Here is a 21392-nt window from a genome sequence, read left to right as displayed (position 1 = left end):
TATAAACATTAATCAGGGACAGTGTAGCACAGTGATTAAGAGCATAGACTCTGGAACCAGATTTGTAGGCTTGAATCCCCACCATTACCATTTAAGAGCTCTATTGCTGTAAACAAGTTCCTTAAATTCTGTGCCTTAATTTCTTTGCCTTAATTTCTTCATCTGCAAAATACCTAACCCAAAGAGTTAGGGGGATTAATGCATTAATATGTGTAAAGCATTTCAAACGGTGTCTGGAAAACAGAGCTCTAAAAGTCTTGGCTATTATGTTTACATTTATCAATATAATGTATAATTTTATATTATTAAGACCCCTTACTCCAATTGTAAGCTTTGTATTATCCCTTTTTTGTACATATAAACACTGCATCTTCAAGAATTTAAAAAACTTGAATTAGGATCCTTTCAATTACAAGCATCAGATCTAATCAAGGTGCTTTTTTTTTTTTTTTTTTTAAGGGATTTTATTGACTTGCATAGCTGAAAATTCTAGAGAGAGATCCAGGAAAGGTCTGTATTCATGGGGTTCAAATAATGGTAGCAAGACCTGTGTTCTCTCCATATCATTTCCTCGGGAAGACAGCTGTTTACCCTGGCTCCGCCTCACCCCTTCTGCTAACTCCTAGCTGAAAAGAGTGGTAAAGTTAATTCTTAACTTGTGACCCACAAAATGGAGACTGCCCCAGTGGCCTGGCCCACATCACAACTCTAAACCCAAGTCAGCCTACGCTAATGGGAAACACCTGTCAAGGAATCATACCGTACACCAGTCACAATCTTCCAACTTAGCTTAGCTCCCTTCCCTTGCTATAGAAAACAGGACCTGCTAGTCTTACAAGAAAATCCCCAAACTCCTGGCCAGTCATGCCGTTTCCACATTGCCTTTTCTAACTCTCTGTAACACTCACTCTTGCCCCTAATCTCTTGGGAGCCGAGTTCTACTGCTTGTACGGCACTGTACTGCCCCAGTCCATGGATTGTTTTCCCTGGAATAAAGGACAGCAAACTTGTTACTAAGTTGTTTTAGTTTGGTCATTTGACAAGAGGCTCTCTCTTCCCCCATAGTTTTAACAAGCTCCAGGCTTACCTGAAAAAGTCTGATGGATGATGTACCTGTCTTGAAGACAAGCAGAGGTTATTTAGCCCGGGTCCTGTGATCATCTTTCCAAATTGGGATGGGGTCAGACCACCTGACCTACATCCTCTTTCTTCCGAAGAAGGGGAAAACTCAGGGTTCCACAACAGAAAGAAGGGGAATCATGTAGGAACTAAAACAACATGTTGACTGTTTTTTTTAGTACATTTGCCTAGGTATCCAGTGTTTAAAGCCGTGCCTCAAAACCAGATCTGTTTGACTTGGAAGACAGTGCTGTTAAATACAACTTCTTTAAATATGTTTGATTTTCCCTGTGTACTAATGAATGTCCTAGGTCCTACCTAGGAATGTAAAGATGTATAAGAATACTCTCACCCTGAGGAGCTTTATTTAATGGTGGAGGCAAGTGTAAAGATGACGGTGCTGTAATTAAGGTGCTCAGAAAGAGGCATGGAGGGCTCATTAGCAGCAATTAGAAGTACTTCCTGGATGATCATTAATCATCAACCCACACTTCTGAACTCCAGAATCCCCCCCCTTCCTTTACCAAGGAGCACCAGGGGAGAGACTTCGTGAACACAAGATTTATCTCCCGGAGGGAGGAGAAATTGTCCTCAATTATTTTATGTTATTTATTATTTTTAAAATTAATTTATTTATTTTTGGCTGCATTGGGTCTTCGTTGCTGCGTGCTGGCTTTCTCTAGTTGCGGCGAGCAGGGGCTATTCTTCGTTGCGGTGCACGGGCTTCTCATTGCGGTGGCTTCTCTTGTTGCAGAGCACGGGGTCTAGGCATGTGGGGTTCAGTAGCTGTGACACCCAGGCTCAGTAGTTGTGGCTTGCGGGCTCTAGAGCGCAGGCTCAGTAGTTGTGGTGCACGGGCTTAGTTGCTCCGCGGCACGTGGGATCTTCCCGGACCAGGGCTCGAACCACTGTCCCTGGATTGGCAGGCGGATTCTTAACAACTGCGCCACCAGGGAAGCCCCCAGTTAGTTTAATTTGACTAAAAATCCTTGATGTTTATGGTCAATTTCAGGGAAGTTACTGTACTAGATAAACAAAAATAGCAAAAAAAAGAAAAGTAAGAAATTAAATATTCTGTGATGACAGAATAGATATTCTCCAAAAGTGGATATCTTGCCTGACCCACCCCCCAGTTTTTCTTTCTTTTTTTTTTTTTTTTTAACATCTTTATTGGAGTATAATTGCTTTACAATGGTGTGTTAGTTTCTGCTTTATAACAAAGTGAATCAGCTATACCCCCCAATTTTTCTACACACTTTTTTTTTTAGTACATCATGGAGAGCTTGAATTCATTCACAAGGGAATAAAAACAAATTCATTTTCCTTTGGCACTTAACGGTGAAATGGTTAATTTAATATAAAAATGATACATTGGGTGAAACCAGCTCCATCTGGATAAACTAGACAGCTGACGTTGAAGCTACACTGAGCGCCAATTAAGACTCTGCATTTGACATTAAATGCTGTACTTGGCTTGCAAGACAGAATGACCAGACTATAGTAGACAACAGAATTTTTCATTCATTTCAAGTAAATTTTGTGAATTTATAAAGAGAAATAAACACAAGTTGAAGAGCCCACAGCACTCCATGGTTAAATCTGTGAGATGAAGGGAATAATGCAATAGTGATGCCACGTGTCTGATTTAGAATTAAATGATTCTGGTACAAAGAGAGAAATAAACTCTTCTGGCATTTTATAAAACTTCAGTGATTTGTGAGACTATATGCTGTAAGTTCTAAGACTGTTAGCATTGCTGAGCACTTGAGAGGTTTAAACTGTTCATAATGGACTTGTTCAGCTGCTGTCTGGTCTGGCAAATTCTTTAGGAAGAACAGCACTCCTCTGCTCAATAGCATTGCACCTATCAATGGTCTCATTTTATACAATCTGTCGTGGACATCTGCTAAGGAAAAATTTTGAGTATAAAAAGATAAAAGCATTCAGAATTCAACAGACTATGCAAAAAAGAATGCAAGAAATTTGAAAATCAACTCTATATGCTTTGATCATAAACAATAAAAAGTATACTTTCTATTTAGTATAGAACCTATAAAGAATCAGGTTTAGTATTTGATAGGATTGGCTGATGTATCCAATTAAGTGGCTGATTATTTTTGTAGAATAATTGTCTTCACTATTTCAGTAGCTTACATATAGATAGATGTATGGACTGAATGGTTGTATACCCCCCAAAATCCAAATGTTGAAGCCCCCAAATCCAAATGTTGAAGCCCCCACCTCCAGACTGGCTGTGTTTAGAGTGAGGAAATGAAGATAAATGAGGACCTAAGGGTGGAGCCTGATCTGCTAGGATTAGTGTCCTTCTAAAAGAGAGATGACAGAGCTCACACTCCACGTGCATGCTCAAAGGAAATGTTGTCAGCTGCTTTGATTCTACTGGACGAGACCATAGAGCTATTCAGCTTTAAACATGCTTTAGCTTTCAAGACAAAGGAAGAATGACCCCAAAGGTGATTACAAGATCTCAGGGCTGCCACCTCTACCACTTCTACCAGGTCCAGGGGACAAGGCTGTTTCCTCCATTTTGAAGAGTGGGACCAGATTCCAGTGCCTCAGGGGAAAGGCCTTGGCCCAGTGTTAGCAAGGCAGAGCTGCTCTACAGCCAAAGGGGTGATGTGGCACCCCAGTGGGTCTGGAGAGCAGAACATCAAGCCAGAGAAATATTCTCGAGCCTTAAGATCTAATGGAATTTGTCTTGCTAGGTTTTCAACTTGATTGGGATCTATCACCCCTTTTTTCTTCTAAGTTTTCCCTTTCGGAATGAGAATGTCTATCCTATTCCTGTCTCATCATTGTATCTTGGAAGCACATAACTTGCCTGGTTTCACAGGTTCACAGCTGAAAGAGAATTTGCCTCAGGTTAAATCATAGTTGGAGTCTCACCCTTATCTGATCTAGATGATACTTAGATGATACTTTGGACCTTAGACTTCAGAGTTGTTGCAGGAATAAGTTAAGACTTTTGAGGCTGTCAGGATGGAATGAATGTCTTTTGCTTGAGAGAAAGACATGAATTAGGGGTTGGAATGAGATGTTATGGACTGAATGTTTGTGTCTCTCCAAAATCCATATGTGAATCCCTAACCTTCAATGTGACTTAGAGTAAATAATTAAGGTTAAATAGGATAATAAGGCTGGGCCCTGATCCCATAGGATTAGTGTCCTTATAAGAAGAGACACCAGAGAGTTGGCTTTTGCTCTCTCGGTGCATGCTCAGAGGAAAGGCCACATAAACTTTATCGATTTACAAGCCAGGAAGAGGATTCTCACCAGGAGCCAAATCCTGCCAAAACCTTGATCTTGGACTTCCCAGCCTCCAGACTGTGAGAAAATAAATTTTTGTTTTTAAACTACCCAGCCTATGAGCTGACAAAATACAGTAGATAAGGCCATGTTCCTATATGTTACTATAATATACACCTGTCTAAATTAATGGAAATTACAGATCTTATTAAAATATCTATTATTGAATTGATTCATTGATTGATAATGTAAATTATTTTTCCAAATATACTATTCTAGTAGCCCTTATATAGAAAAGAAATAATACTTACCTAGTATAAATTTTCCTCACTATTTCTACCTTAAGATTCTGCCATCTCTCACTTTATCTTCCTATCTAGCAATGAACCATTTGCAATTCCTAGCATACATAATATTTTATACCTTTATATGATTGAGCATAATGTTCTCTTCATAGAATTCCCTTTTGCCTTCTGTGGAACTAACAAACTTGTAATCTTCCAGTGTCTGAGTTACATACTACATCAACATTCTTTGTGAAGCCTAACCTTGATAGGCAGAAAAAACTCTTTCCTCTGAGATACCTGTGTATCATGTACATAGTTTAATGTATTTAGACAAATACATAAGACGTATGCACGGAGAGGGCTGGAAGAATAAAAGCTTGTCAGAGTTAGCGCTGATGTACAATATTTCTTAGATGTAATTAAGAAGAAGTAATTAAAGTTTTTTTAAGTAAAAAAGTACAGGATGATGCCAAGATCCAGGTATCATCCAGAGATGGAATAGCTGATGTTAGATTTAGTTTTTGATGAGTCTAATCCATGCAGATTTAAGTGCAAGCTAGAATTCAGAGTTCAGTGACCCATAGGAGTGACTGGGAGGTCATTAGGGTTACTAGATTATAGAACAAGAAGAGTTACAGTTGGGTTACTAGTATGAACTTCAAAAGAGGATGAGCCTAAAGATGAGGAAGGGAGAGTAATGGTCTAGAATTGGGAGTGAAATGGTCCAGATCAGCAGAGGTAGTAAAATGGGTGGAAATACATCCCTTAAATCTTCTCAGTTACCCAAGCTAGAAATCTCAGAGCCTTGTTTGACTATTATTTGCCATTCATTTGGTAAACAGTTAGGCCACTTCCTGGTTATCATGCTTTTTACCTATTTTTCAAATCCTACCATCTTCTCTATTCCCAAGACCTTTGCTTATGTTACTAAGTTAGAATCACAGCAATAGTGGGTATCTTTGGTTTATCCTTCAAGATCCACTAGCTTGCCTTCTCTACCTGGCCCTGTGCCCTGGGAGGCTCTGTGCCCTAGTTTCAGTTGGGTTTGACCAGTGGCAAGCCTTAGCAGGAGATGAGAGTGAGGGAAGAGAGTGAGGTTGGGGGTCTTGAATCTCCTGGTTCCTTCCATGTGAGGTATTTAAGGATACCTGTGTTGTGGCTGCGGGTCACTGCTCCTTTTGAAGCCAACCAGTTTGCATGACTCTTTGTCCAGGTTCCTATAACCTTTCATTCTCCTGTCCTTTTGCTCTTAGTGCCCGGTTCATGCACCATCCTTTGTGATTCCCCTACCGTCTGTCCATGCCTTTGGAAGTACTCCATGTGCACACCCTCTCTGGTTTATCCTACGTTGAGTGTGCCGTCTGTTGGGATCCTGCCAAATATTAACTCTTAGCTCCTCTCCTGAGTCAGTCCCACTCTGATACCTGTTTCTGCGATCTTCCAAACACATTTCAAAAGGAGGCTCTGATCACGTCATTCTATAAACTTATAAATTGCCCTACAAGATGAATTTAATTTCTTTGACATGGTGTTTAAGACCATTTAATCATTAACCTTTTAGGGAAGAACCTCCCCTCTCACCATACTCACAGAGGGACTCTGCACTCAGGCCACTATGAGCACTCAGGCCCTGGGGCAGCCTGTGGCCCTTCCTGTCTCTGCGCTTTTGCATAAATTGTGTCCTCGATGTGAAATGACTATCTCTTCCTTAGTTCACATGGAAATGTCTCTATTTATGATCCCAAAACAAATAATCATGGGAGGCTGGCAGTAATTTCCTAACTTAACCTCTGGCAAATTGTACCTACTTCTATTGCCTTGCCAGTGATACTGAATTTTCATGATTATTTGGCAGATTTTCTTAGGTCCCCTAGATTCTGGGCTTCTTAGGGAAAGGAATGTGGTCTTTCAAAATCTTTACCTTATTCAGTGTCTACAATAGAGTAGATGCTCAATAAAATACATGTAATAAATATGCCAGCTTGTACATTATTACTCTAGAGATCTCATAGCTGGTTAAAAGGTGAGATGATCCAGTTGTGAAATTTTATTCTATTTATTTATGGCTAGAATGAGTTTATCTGATCCATCTGGTCAGGCAGACGTCCTTCTCCCCCAGTTGCTCATTCCACATATATCATTCCTAAACTTCAAACACAGAAAAGTTGATATGGGCAGAATATTATGAATGCTTACACTAAAAGTTAAATTTCATAATCATTCATCTGGGATAAACTTCATACCATTTTCTGTCAAAAACAAATATTTACTTGCAGTTTGACTATAGTTCAATGATTGAGATATATATAGTGGAGGTATAGTTAAATAAGACAAATTCAGTTTATTCTGTTATAACATAGGTAATAAAATATTATTACATGGATAATTTAGACCTAATAAGTTAAACGGAGACCATCTTTCTTAAATCTGTGATCCTATTTTCCTTTTATTTAATGAACTACCTATAAATAATTGGTAAATAAAATGCAAACTTCTAGTAGGATTTTTAACTCAGCCCTTTGCCACTCTTAGTTTAATAAACAGTAAGCTAAGGGGTATGCTTTCTTTGATTTCCTGCACAGATGAAGCTTTCAAATAAAGTTTCCCACCTTCTGTTAAGCTTTCAGGGAGGCATCTGTGCCTCTGTAACTAAGCAGCTAAGAGGCTAAGGCACATATTTTTCAACTGAAAAGTCAGATCTGGATTCCTCTGCTGCCTCGTTCATGTGAGACTCTACGGCAGCCCTTGCAACCCTGCTCTGGTGAAGTACGAAGGTGAAAGAGTACCTTTTAGATGTGTTGAAGTTGTTCTAAGGCCAGACCGTTGGGCGTTTCACAGATTTCCTCTGATAAAGGGTTCTATGAGACAGTGGCCCATGAGGAACAGGAAGGATCTTTCTTCTCAGGAGCAGGTTATACTTAAAAGAGGTCAGAGAATGAAGACTGAAATGTAAACCACAGATTCAGCACTGAGGATACCTGTTGAGGGAATAGCATAGATTCTTTTTTTTTTTTTTAATATGTTTATTTATTTATTTATTTATTTATCGGCTGTGTTGAGTCTTCGTTTCTGTGTGAGGGCTTTCTCTAGTTGTGGCAAGTGGGGGCCACTCTTCATCACGGTGAGCGGGCCTCTCAGTATCGCGGCCTCTCTTGTTGTGGAGCACAGGCTCCAGATGCACAGGCTCAGTAGTTGTGGCTGACGGGCCCAGTTGCTCCGTGGAATGTGGGATCTTCCCAGACCAGGGCTCGAACCCGTGTCCCCTGCATTGGCAGGCAGATTCTCAACCACTGCGCCACCAGGGAAGCCCTAGCATAGATTCTTGTCATTATTTGTTCCCTTAGAAGAAACACACTATTGTGGAGAAATTAATAAACTCGTTGAGCTTGAACAGAAAAATGGTCAGTTGAATAATTTGGATAAACTCAAACTACTTCCTGGCACAGGTATATCATAACATATGAAATAAAGGTTCAGTTTAAGAGTTTATGTAAACCAAATTTTCCCAATGAATTAATAATAAATGCATTGGTTGAGTTTGCCTTTTAAGGAAGACCTGAGGATTCCTTGGGAAAAATCATTAATATGGTAAAACGTGTTTTTGGATCCAAATTTATCTGAACCAATTTAAATTTTCGTGTTCAGTAATGACGTCACTTCAGGTGATACCTGTACACTGTTTTTTGCCACTCGCCCCATTTAAAGTGGTATGAAGGTAAAGGTAGGATTACATCATCAGCAGTCTGTGTAACCGTCTAGTCTTGCAGCTGTTCACATTTGGAAAGTAAATGGCGTATATTCCATTCCCAGGGCAGACCTTCAGCAGTACCTCTTCAAAGCACTAAATCACAGCAATAAACTGAAGACAAAATAAGTTGTCTAATCTGTGTCTATTTTATGACATTTTTCTTCATAGTTAAGTTTTGCTTAATACACCAACTCTTTGAGAAGCCATGGATCTTGAAGGAGATGAGGTCTGAAAATAAAGCAAGGCACGAGTTTCTGTCCCAGAAATACCTCAATTTTTTATGAGTTACAATCAATACCATTGTGTATGCTTTTGTTTTAATATTTCATAATAAGTATTTCCATGTTAAGAGGCTTACATAATGTTGCATTATACTGAGGTTCCACGATTATGGAATCATCTTTGTAGATTATTTCAACTTAAAAAAAATAGTATAGGTAATACTGCAGTGGGTACCTTTATTCATATACTTGTTTTTATTTTGACTCAATACGTAAACGCTAGGTAACGTTATTTTCATATGGCAAAGAATTCTGCACAGTTACATCCTTCATATTGCTAGAACTGAAGTGATCACAGTGCCATAACAGTGGCTGGTATAGACCCTGCTCACTGTACTGTAGTATGGCAGCACTGGGAGATTGTCCTTCAGAATTTATTCTTGCTAAATTGGTGTATATAAAAGAGTGTCTTAAGATAGCAGGTCTTTTACCTATGTGTTTGGTGATCTTTCTGCAAAGTGTCATTATCATCAAACGTCTAAACTTGCAGATAATTTATTCCAGGGAGATACTCTATTGCTTCCAGTAAATAATTCAAACTATGTAATGAAAAGCATGGTGCTTCCCTTAGAAGCATTCCCTCTATAGGCAGCTGGACAAGGCCCCGACAGGTTTCGTTTTGTTTTGTTTTTAAATTTATTTATTTTATTATTTATTTATTTTTGGCAGTCCTGGGTTTTCGTTGCTACGCACGGGCTTTCTCTAGTTGCGGCGAGCAGGGGCTACTCTTCGTTGCGATGCGCAGGCTTCTCATTGCGGTGGCTTCTCTCATTGCGGTGGCTTCTCTCATTGCGGTGGCTTCTCTCATTGCGGAGGCTTCTCTCATTGCGGAGCACGGGCTCTAGGTGCGCTGGCTTCAGTAGTTGTAGTGCATGGGCCCGGTAGCTGTGGCTTGCGGGATCTAGAGCGCAGGCTCAGTAGTTGTGGCGCACGGGCTTAGTTGCTCCATGGCATGTGGGATCTTCCCGGACCAGGGCTCAAACCCGTGTCCCCTGGATTGGCAGGCGGATTCTTAACCACTGCACCACCAGGGAAGTCCAGGTTTTGTTTTGATAACTTCAGAGAACTAAGGAATACAACAGTGCCTGGTGCAGGAAGGACAAAAAATTAACAGTGTTAAAGATGTATTAGAGGGCTTCCCTGGTGGTGCAGTGGTTGAGAATCTGCCTGCCAATGCAGGGGACACGGGTTCAAGCCCTGGTCTGGGAAGATCCCACATTCCACGGAGCAACTGGGCCCGTCAGCCACAACTACTGAGCCTGCGCGTCTGGAGCCTGTGCTCCGCAACAAGAGAGGCTGCGACAGTGAGAGGCCCGCGCACCGCGATGAAGAGTGGTCCCCGCTTGCCACAACTAGAGAAAGCCCTCGCACAGAAGCGAAAACCCTACACAGCCATAAATAAAATAAATAAATAAAATTAAAAAAAAAAAAGATGTATTAGAGACCTTTGTGAACCCTCCAAATTTATGAGTAGACAATGATATGAAAAGCATAAGGACTTGGAAAAGTTTTTAGCCAAGGCCTTATATGCACTCAGGAGTAAATGCTCAGGTAGTTCTGTCCTTTCACATACAGTTGTGTTTCCTTGTATAGGTTTAATAAACTTTGTTTAGGGAGTAAATTCCTCTCCTTGATTTTTGAAAATCAAATTGCCCAGTTGCAGCTTCTTAGATTTCTTCCCTGTCACTGGCAATGGCTTATACAAACACACACTATATTTCATATAATTTTATCCCATTATTAGGATTACTAGGTAAACTAAATTAGAAATCAACACATCAAAATAAAAATTGTAAATGCTGTGCAGATGGCTAGGCTCAATGTAATGTTAATTGATTGAAACTAAAATTTCAGATTATAAATTACATGTTCATTGGGCCTTCCAGTTGACTCGTATTTAAAACTATAATTATTCAATTGTTGAAAAACAAAGTTCTACTATACTTTGAAAATTACTTTATAAGAATGACTCTTGGGGCTTCCCTGGTGGCGCAGTGGTTGTGAATCTGCCTGCCAATGCAGGGGACACGGGTTCGAGCCCTGGTCTGGGAAGATCCCACATGCCGCGGAGCAACTAGACCCGTGAGCCACAACTACTGAGCCTGCGCGTCTGGAGCCTGTGCTCCGCAACAAGAGAGGCCGCGATAGTGAGAGGCCCGCGCACCGCGATGAAGAGTGGCCCCCGCTCGCCACAACTAGAGAAAGCCCTCGCATAGAAACGAAGACCCAACACAGCCAAAAATAATAAATAAATAAAAAAAAAAAAAAAAAAAAAAAGTGACTCTCAGCCTTTATGCCTGGAAAGAAGAAAATCTATTTTACTTACGGAAAAAATTTCCCTTGTGCTTGCTAATATTGAACAGTTTTATTAACCTGAAAGTTACTAATTTACAAAGTTTTAAAAGATATTTTAACAATTTAAGGCATATGGTGATATATGTATAAATATATATGTATACATTTAAGGAGTGTGGTGATACATATTTCTAGGCTTCTAATTTCCCTCACCAGATGCAAGTGTATCTACCCCAGCCATAGTCTATGCATATACCAGTTCATATGACTGTGGATGTGCTACATAAACACACACCCTTTATAGTTTTTTTTTTTTTATAAACCACTTTATTGAGATAATATATCACACAATTCTCTCATTTAAAGTACACAATTCAATGCCCTTCATAGTTTTGATACATAGTATAGACCATCTTCTGCCCCTTATTTAAAAATTTTTTCATTTTAAAATGTCTTGGAAATTATTCCATATGTGTCTTATTCTTTTCATAAGCCGCACAGTGTTCCATACATCATTAGGTATTGGTCAGCTCCAGTCTTTCACTAATATAAAAATACAGTGAGGGATAGTCTTATAAAAATACCATAACATACATATTTGATAATATTTTTTAAATAACCTTAAAAATTGAGTTGGTGTATCAAAGAATAGGTGCATCTTTATAACTAATAATTGCTACAAAATCTTTTTCCGAAGAGTTTGCCACCTTGCCCTCTAACAAAGAATGTGAAATCAACATACTGCATACTGCATGGACATTTCAGATGTTACCTTTGTCAATCCTGTAGGTGGAAAGTATCTCCACATGATTAGTTTGATTTACATTTCCTTAGTTAAGACTGAGGTTGAGCATCATTTCACATGCTCTTGCTGTCAACTGTGCTTTTTATGAATACATGCTTTTTCCAAAACACATGGTGGGCTTGGTTTTTGTTTATAATATACCTTTTATTCAGACATTAAAATTTTGGGTGGTAAAATTTATTAATTCTTTAATAGTTTAAAGGTTGGAGTCATGCTTAGAAAGACCTTTGTACTCACAATTATTTTTTTTATTCTTTAAAAAATATTTTAGAGGGTTTTTTTACATTTAAATCTTTGATTCTTCTGGAATTCTCATAGTTAAAAGGAATGTGGAAGAGATTCAGCTTGTTTCATAGCCATTCCCCTCAACCTTTAAGAGTTATTACACTGCCTTAAGACTATTTATTGATCAATATTTACTCTACTAATCGGAAATGCCGTATTTACCATACACTAAAACTTTATGTCTGTTTTTGAAATCTTCACTTCTGTCTGTATGTTCATGCTTCAGTACCAAATTGTTTTTTAATTCATATGGCTTTATGCAATAATAGAACTAGTCTTTCCTTATTACTTTTTTTCCCCTTTGTGTTCCATATTTTTTATGAAGTCTAGTAATCTTCTCCAGTCACCTAAAATTCCTGTTGGTATTTTATTGCAATTAATTTAGGGAAACTTGGTATTACTTTATATAATTGAGATTTTCTATTCAGTAATATTCTATGGAATAGAAAAGTATATATTTAGAATAAATCAGTATTTATCTCCTCACTTTCAGAAGTTAGGTTTTGTACAGATCTTACAAATCTTATTTCTAGATACTTTACTTTTTTTTTTTACTACTATAAATATTTTTCTTTCAAATATATGGCTATTAATTTTGTTAATTGTATAACCTGCCGTGTTACTGGATTATGTTGTTAAAATACATTTTCATCAAATGTTTAAGTATAAAATTATTTTATTTATTGAATGATAATTTTGTATCTTCCTTTACAAATTTTTTGGGGACTCAAACTCTTTGGATCTGTGGATTTATAACTTTCTTCAAAATTAGAAAGTTTTGGCCATTATTTTTCAATTTTTTTTTTCTGCATACTGCCCTCTTCCCGTCTTTCTGGGTTTCCAATTTTATGATGTTAAACTGCTTGATATTTTTTCATAGGTCGTGGATGTTCTTTATTATTTTTCAGTTTTTATTTCTATGCAGTCAGGAGCTCAGCTGAGCTGAAAGAGCTGAGCTGAGCTACCAGGTGTTCGAGTAGCTGGTGAAAGCAACTAGCCCAAAATAAAAGAGTTAAACCTTCTTCACTTACTGTGATGGTGTAAGCAAGAGGATAAAGCCAGAGAAAGCTTCCACTTCCCCTCTTCATTGTCCCCCATAGAACACACCTGGTAGAGGGGAAAGTGGATCAGTGCAGACTCTTGGAGTCTTCCCACTGTTGAGTACCCACACCTCACACCCCAACAAAAGGCCTGGGCAGTTTTGTGTTCACTGGGGTCAGAGAGAAGGCAAGGGGGAAAGGCTGGGGTGGAGGACTGGGTACTGAATCTGAGTGGGGAGAAGTATTTTCAGTGTTTCCCTCTGTCCTCAAGGCCCGATCTCCCCCCTGCCCCATAAGGAGGACTGAGCAGAGGTACTTGAAGACCTCTTTTCAAGGCCCCAGTTAAAGAAATCTGAGAACGAAGGTGCCTGGGCTATGGATGCAAATATGCAAAGAGCATGGCCAGCCATCTGAGTCCTTGACATCAGCTCCCTTCAGAAACAAATGTGCCTGAGTCCAGTGCGGGGAGGGCAGCTTTCCCAGTATGGCCTATTAGATAAAGTCTCTAATGGCCTATGGTCAGGCCTGAAAAATCACACACAGGTTTTTAACCAGGAACCGGATCCTCATGTGCTTAGTTTTGGGCAGTTTCTATTTATTCAAGTTTACTGATAGATGTTTTCCTACAGTGTCTGATTCACTGTATTTTTCATTTCAGAGATGGTATTTTTTAAAAGATTTTGTTTATTTATTTATTTATTTGGTTGTGCCGGCTCCTTAGTTGTGACATGCGAACTCTTACTTGCGGCATGCATGTGGGATCTAGTTTCCTGACCAGGGATCGAACCCGGGCCCCCTGCATTGGGAGCTCAGAGTATTAACCACTGTGCCACCAGGGAAGTCCCAGAGATGATATTTTTTATCTCTAGAGATTGCATTTATGTCTTTTTATTTTTATTTATTTATTTTAAAATATTTTAGTTTACTTACTTATTTGGTTGCACCAGGTCTTAGTTGTGGCAGGTGGGCTTCTTAGTTGCGGCACATGAACTCTTAGTTGCAGCATACATGTGGGATCTAGTTCCCTGACCAGGGATCGAACCCCGGCCCCCTGCATTGGGAGCGCAGAGTCCTATCCACTGTGCCACCAGGGAAGTCCCATATGTCTTTTTTTTTTTTTTTAATCATTTATTTATTTATTTGTTTATTTATTTTATGGCTGTGTTGGGTCTTTGCTTCTGTGCGAGGGCTTTCTCTAGTTGTGGCAAGTGGAGGCCACTCTTCATCATGGTGTGCGGGCTTCTCACTATCGCGGCCTCTCTTGTTGCGGAGCACAGGCTCCAGACGCGCAGGCTCAGTAATTGTGGCTCAGGGGCCTAGTTGCTCCGTGGCATGTGGGATCCTCCCAGACCAGGGCTCGAACCCGTGTCCCCTGCATTGGCAGGCAGATTCTCAACCACTGCACCACCAGGGAAGCCCCCATATGTCTTTTTAAATATCATTCATTTCACTCACTGTGCTCATGGTTTCGTCTGCTTTCTTGAATGTACACATCATATGCACAATAGCTGCTTTAGTTCCTGTCTGTCTGTGTGCCAGATCCACCATGTCTGTTATTTCATAGTTGGTTCGTATTACTGATTTTTCTCCTAATTGTGGAATATATTATATATTTTCTTGCTTCCTTTGCCTGCCTGGTACTTTTTTACTGGATGCCAGATATTGTGATTTTTTTACTTTGTTGATGGCTGGCTTTGTTGTATTCCTTAAAATCACTTTGGATTGTGTTTTGGCAAGCAGTTAAGTTAATAAAAAATCAGTAAAAACCTTTCGAGGCTTGCTTTAAAGCTTGGTCAGGAAAGGTCCAGTGTAGCCATTGTTCCAGGGCTAATTTGTCCCCTCTACTAGGATGATACCCTATGGAGGAGTCTACCTGATGTCCATGTATTACAAGGTCTTTCCACTGTGGGACACAGACTAGGTATATATGAACAGATTAGTACTCAGGCAAAGATGCAAAAGGACCCCTGTGCAAATCTCCAGAGCCCTCTCTCAATCCATGTAATAATTTTCTTTTAGTACTGTACCCCATCAAATCTAGCTGTGTGGGCCTCCCTATCCCAGTGAGGCCACAGACATCGGTATAGATTCTTCCTCCCTGCACGGTAGCCTAGACTTTGACTCCAGGCAGAAAGCTGGTCAAATCATATAGCTCACTTTGTTCCTTATTATGGATATCACATTCCTTTGTACTGCTGGTTATCTAGTGTCTGAAAATTATTTTCATGTATTTTGTCTGAATATTTTTAGTTATTGAAGTGTATATTAGTTCCTATTGCTGTGCATTGACCAGAAATAAATAGCCTGCAAGGTATTTATTTCTCCAGCAAAGATACGTTTATTTGGGATCAGTAGAGAATTACAGTTTGAGGTCTGCAGACATAGCGAGGTATGTGCAAGTCCCTGCTTGGCAAGGGGAGGAGAACTGTTTTATAGAGCAGAAAAGAAAGCTGGGTGGGCTAAGTAAAGAAAGAGTCTAGGACTTTTACCTAGGAATAAACCTACCTAAGAAGACAAAAGACGGGTATGTCAAAAACTATAAGACACTGATGAAAGAAATTAAAGATGATACAAACAGATGGAGATATACCATGTTCTTGGATTGGAAGAATCAATATTGTGAAAATGACTATACTACCCAAAGCAATCTACAGATTCAGTGCAATCCCTATCAAAGTACCACTGGCATTTTTCACAGAACTAGAACAAAAAATTTCACAATTTCTATGGAAACACAAAAGACCCCAAATAGCTAAAGGAATCTTGAGAAAGAAAAACGGAGCTGGAGGAATCGGGCTTCCTGACTTCAGACTATATTACAAAGCTACAGTAATCAAGAGAGTATAGTACTGGCACAAAAACAAATATAGATCAATGGAACAAGATAGAAAGCCCAGAGAAAAACCCATGCACATATGGTCACCTTATTTTTGATAAAGGAAGCAAGAATATAGAATGGAGAAAAGACAGCCTCTTTAATATGTGGTGCTGGGAAAACTGGAAAGCTATGTGTAAAAGAATGAAATTGGAACACTACCTAACACCATACACAAGAATAAACTCAAAATGGATTAAAGACATAAATGTAAGGCCAAACACTATAAAACTGTTAGAGGAAAACATAGGCAGAACACTCCATGACATAAATCACAGCAAGAACCTTTTTGACCCACCTCCTAGAGAAATGGAAATAAAAACACAAATAAACAAACAGGACCTAATGAAACTTAAAAGCTTTTGCACAACAAAGGAAACCATAAACAAGACGAAAAGACAACCCTCAGAATGGGAGAAGATATTTGCAAATGAAGCAACTGACAAAGGATTAATCTCCAAAATTTACAAGCAGCTCATGCAGCTCAATATCAAAAAAACAAACAACACAATTCATTCAAGTTTAAATTCAGAAACTAAGACTCTGCTCAACGTAGTACCTAGTTAGAAATTTTAAGATACTAAGTTTGATATATATATATATAAACTTAAGAATTATGTTCCATTGTTGTTCATTTAGACTTTGACAAAGTCTATATTATAAGCTTAAACTGTTCGATTTTATAATCTCTTATCCATGGTAGTAAAAATCAAAAGAGTTCTGAAAATTGAAAATTTTTTCTTAAATCATCCAGCTGCAAACCTTGGTGAGAAAAAAATAAGAAAGGCTGAGTTTTAATTTATATTTATTTTGAATATTCATATGATTTATTGCAGAAATATTAATGTACTTGATTAAGGAGTGCTGCTTCAGACCCCGCTGGGGACTTAGGTAATTTTGAGTATCAGTATTCTACCTTTCAGAAACCCAAGCCATATTAAATTCCAAAATACATCTGGCTCTTGGGATTTCTGATAAGGGATTGTGAACCTATCTTTTTGCTAGAATTTTCCTCCTTAGAACAAATATATGGGATAGATTTAGTTTGTTACCTTTAATATTGATAAGATGTAGTGTAAGGTAAGGTATTTTTCAGAGTTTTAGAGAATACTTTATTCATCTATTTTTTAAATGCTGTTGTAAAAAAAAAAATACAGTGTAGACAACTATTTATCAAAAATTAAAAGCAGTGATGACAACTACATTTCCTTTTATAGGGGAATAAAATATTTTTTAAGTTTATTATCTTCACACAAAATGTTTCAATTATAAGGAATGATGTTAAAATGCCCTGGAGCGCAAGTTAATACAATGGAATTTTCAGCTAAAATAAAAAGGACTTAATAATTAAGTCCTTAGAACTTTTCACACAAACTCCTAAAGGTAGAATCCTAATTAAGTTTAGTGTTGACCCTACTTCATTTTCTTTCCCTGTCTTCTGCAGAATTCCGTACACGTAGTACTACAGATGTGTCCAAATGTACTGTCTCTACCCTAACTTTCAATACTCCAAACTTGTATAATCAATTCAGTTATTCACACTCGCTGCCAACAGTCACCTAAGCACCCAGCAGAGATGAGGAGTAGCCCTAGGTGCTGAGTTCTTGGCGGGGGGCGGGGGGGGGGGGTAGGGCAGTATGGGGAGAGAGAGAGACAGAAGCAGAAAATATATAATAGTATTACCATTTCTGGATGGCATAGTGGAAGTTACAAAATGCTGTGGGAAACGAACAGAAACAAGAAACCAGTTTGCCCAGAACATGAAGGAAGGCAGAGACAAGAAGCACTATGGAAAAGCATTAGATGTGAACCTTAGAAATTGGCAGAAATTTTCTAATTAGTCAATTGTAGGAAAGATGTTAATTGAAGAGGGAACAGCAACTGCGAGGCACAAAGATATTTAGAGAGAAAAGGCTGAAGACAGGTGGAAAGAAAGTTTACGATAAATGTTGTTTGGGGGTTGTATGTCTTGCTAGATGCTTCTGGCTCTTTCCATGACCGTATTACTGAAAGAAGACTGATGCATCATCTATCCTCCCATATCTTGCTGCAGATTCCAAGAGATTATTATACTGAATGTGTTTTGTAAATTATAAACAATGACACAAATGTTAAGTATTAGCTCCAATGGGTTCCAAGATTGGTCCATAAACTTAAACATGGTACATAATTATCCTAGCTTTCAAATGAAAATGTCCTAAAACTGATCACTGAATAAAATGAATAGAATGCTGATGGTAGTTATCTTAGGTGGATGTGATGGTAGTGAAGAATTGTGGAAGGAAAGAATATTGTGCAGAAAAAAGTAATTTATTTTAATCCAATGTCACATAAGACTTGGCAGTTTTATAAAAGGGAAGAGGTTATTAACTGTTTGCATTTTTAAATTGTATATAGGCATTTTGCATTTCATGTTTTTTACTAAGAGGCTCATTTGACATTATCTATTAAATTCCTGTGCTTTATATTTCAGCACCTCTGTGCTCACTTTATCACTGTGGCTCCTATTAACAATATGCGCTTTATCTGTTTCTTGTCGTGGCCCAAGGAGAAAGTTCTTGGATTGTATTTTGTCAGATAATGGGAACTACTTAATAATAATTTATAAAGGGAAAAAGATGAACACCAGCAATTAATTTTTGCCTCCTTTAGCTTTTCTGTATGAATAGACTGCAAACTATCTGGAAGTAAGGACTTTCTTTTCAACTTCAAATTCTTAGTGTTAACTAGTGTTTGATCAAAAATACGCATTCAATAAATATTATTGAATGAATGAATAAATTCATGAAAGAAATTGTATTATAAAAGAGAGAATATTGATCATTGATTAGTCAACAAAAAGTTCAAACTCAAAAGTATAAAAGACAGGTCAATTAACTGAGTAAGTTAACATTTTTTTCATCCCATTAACATAACAAAGATGTTAATAGCAAGGGCACAGAGAAATTGGTGTATTCAGACAGTGCTTATGAAAAATGAATTGAGCCAGACTTTGAAAAACACTTTTCTCCTTAAAAACTATTTATATCCTTCTATTCTAAATTCTTCTTTTAGGAATCTATCCTAAGGAAATAATCCCAACTTTTTAAACAGATATATGTAAACAGATAATCATTTTAAAAAGTGCAGAATAATTGAAGCAGCCTAAATGGCATCTAATGGAGAAATGTGGAGGTAAATTTTTGTACCCTTTTAGTGAAGCATTAGGCAGACATAAAAAATTATGTTTAGGAATACAGTCATAGAAACAACTTCTTAAAATGTCAGGCTGTTTTGTCAAAAGCCTTACTTTTGGTTTCAATGTTCGTAGGATTCGTTGGCAAAATAACCACTCTACATTCAGTTAATCAAGAATTTAGAGATAGTTTACTGAATTAACAAAGATTACAGTATACTAATTAAGAAAAGAATAGCATAACTAACCAAGCAAGAATAGTAAAGACAGAGGATTATACGTCACCGAATTGGGGAAGCACCTACATCCAGATCCAAGCAGCGCTGGGAAATCCCTTGAACAGCAATCTGGAGTCCCAGTTGGTAAAGTCCCAGGCGGTGCGTCCACCCCATGGGTGAGACTTCAGAGTGTCATCCAAAAGAATCCTGCTTTTATTGCCAAGCAACAAGCTGATAATCATCAGCTTACGTGCAAATGTTCAGCTCTGGCTCCTATGTTAAATGCTTGTATTTCTAATCATAAATCTCAGAATCTTTGCTGATCCCCAGGAACTGGCTAGATTCCCAGGGCACAGGAAGTTCCGTGACCCACTCCCATCTTTGTGACTTGCTCCCTTCCTTATCTGTTGGTTTTCAAGACCTACTTTCGTGGTTTCTGCCAGTCAGCAGTTTGGCATGTACCTCTTTTCAGTGTCTCTGTTCAGTCAAAGGCCTGTTGTTGCCTCTGAAACCTGAACAAGACTATTTTACTAGCTTCCCCAACACAAGCAAAATTATTGGGATAAAAATCTATACATATAATCTTTTGACACATATGCATGTTATATGCATAGGAGAAAAAATTAAAATGGTCAATTCAAATTTTGCGTATGATATTTCTATGGGTATTTTTAAAAATATCTTGTAATTTGTATGGCAGTTACTGACTCTTGCCAGTTCCATTTCCATGGCTGTTATTATGTATCCACTCACTGATAGTGAAGTAATACTGAATGTTCACTATATGCTTGACAATCTGCTAGGCACTGAGAACATAAATTGAATATAATGTATTTATGATGCTAGTGATCAGTAAAATGCCATCTATGGGGGAAGTTTTTGCTGAATTTCAGCCTTTTATCTGCAACCCTGCTAGCCTTTCCAGGTATTGCATTTCCAGGTAGTGCATCACTAACAAAGCTGCTGTGAGGAAGGTAGTGACATAAGAGAGCTTAAAAACTTTATCTTTGGAGGTGAAGGAGAAGTCAAAAGAGGATTTCATCAACAGATAGCTTTCCCAAAAAGCAAGTGGTGGGGAAAGGGTGAGGAGAGAAATTTTTTTAAAGAGTAATTTAGGTGTTTCTATAAAATTATGAAAATATATAAATTCTAAATACTTCAGCTTTGTAGTAGTCTCCTGGCCCCAAATCCAGACTTGTAATACTATAGTATCCTGAAATTGTTCTCTGCACTTGACTTTTCTCTGCTTAATACAATCACAAATGTCGTGGATTCTCTCACATGGCTTTTTGAATTTAAAGGTGGTGGAATGCTATTGAAATGAGTATCTGGCAGAAGAGAGAGCAGTGCCTAAATGTCATTTAATAAACTGTAAAAGAGATGATCTGAACTTAGGAACTGACTGTATTAGCAGCTTAGTGTGATGCAGAAAGACACTGGAGTTGGAATCAGAAGACTAGTGGTTGAGTTTCTGCTCTACTGCTGCTCAGAATTAGATCTTGGACAAGTCTCTTAAATTCATTTTCTTGTTAATTGATGATGAGAGATCGCTTTATTTACCTACCTACCTATGTTATCAGTTTATTAAGATCAGTTTAAAGTTTAAATGAGAAATGTAAATGAAAATGTGTTTCTCCACTAAAGTGGTATACTATATATATATCATTATAAGTGGTAGTAACCCTGATAACATCAAGATACCATTTTTGCTTATGCCCCATATGCCTTTGTCTGAAAGAAGATGACCAAGAATATTTTAGCATTCTTTCTACTCTATTTTTACCACTTCTAAAATTTTTAGCAAATATTATAGTTAAAGCAACTGTAAGAAGAATTTCAGTAGTTAAGAAGATTGACAGGGATAACGTGGCTATGCTACAAAGCAGGTTTGACTTTCATAGGGACGAAATCTCTTTATGTAGTCCATTTGTACAGCTGTAGTCCTCATGTAATAAATTTTATACTTTCAAATTAATGGACTATTTTTAAAAAGTTGC

Source organism: Eschrichtius robustus, chromosome 8 (genome assembly GCF_028021215.1).
Source record: "Eschrichtius robustus isolate mEscRob2 chromosome 8, mEscRob2.pri, whole genome shotgun sequence".
NCBI lineage: Eukaryota > Metazoa > Chordata > Mammalia > Artiodactyla > Eschrichtiidae > Eschrichtius > Eschrichtius robustus.
This window is presented reverse-complemented; position numbering follows the sequence as displayed.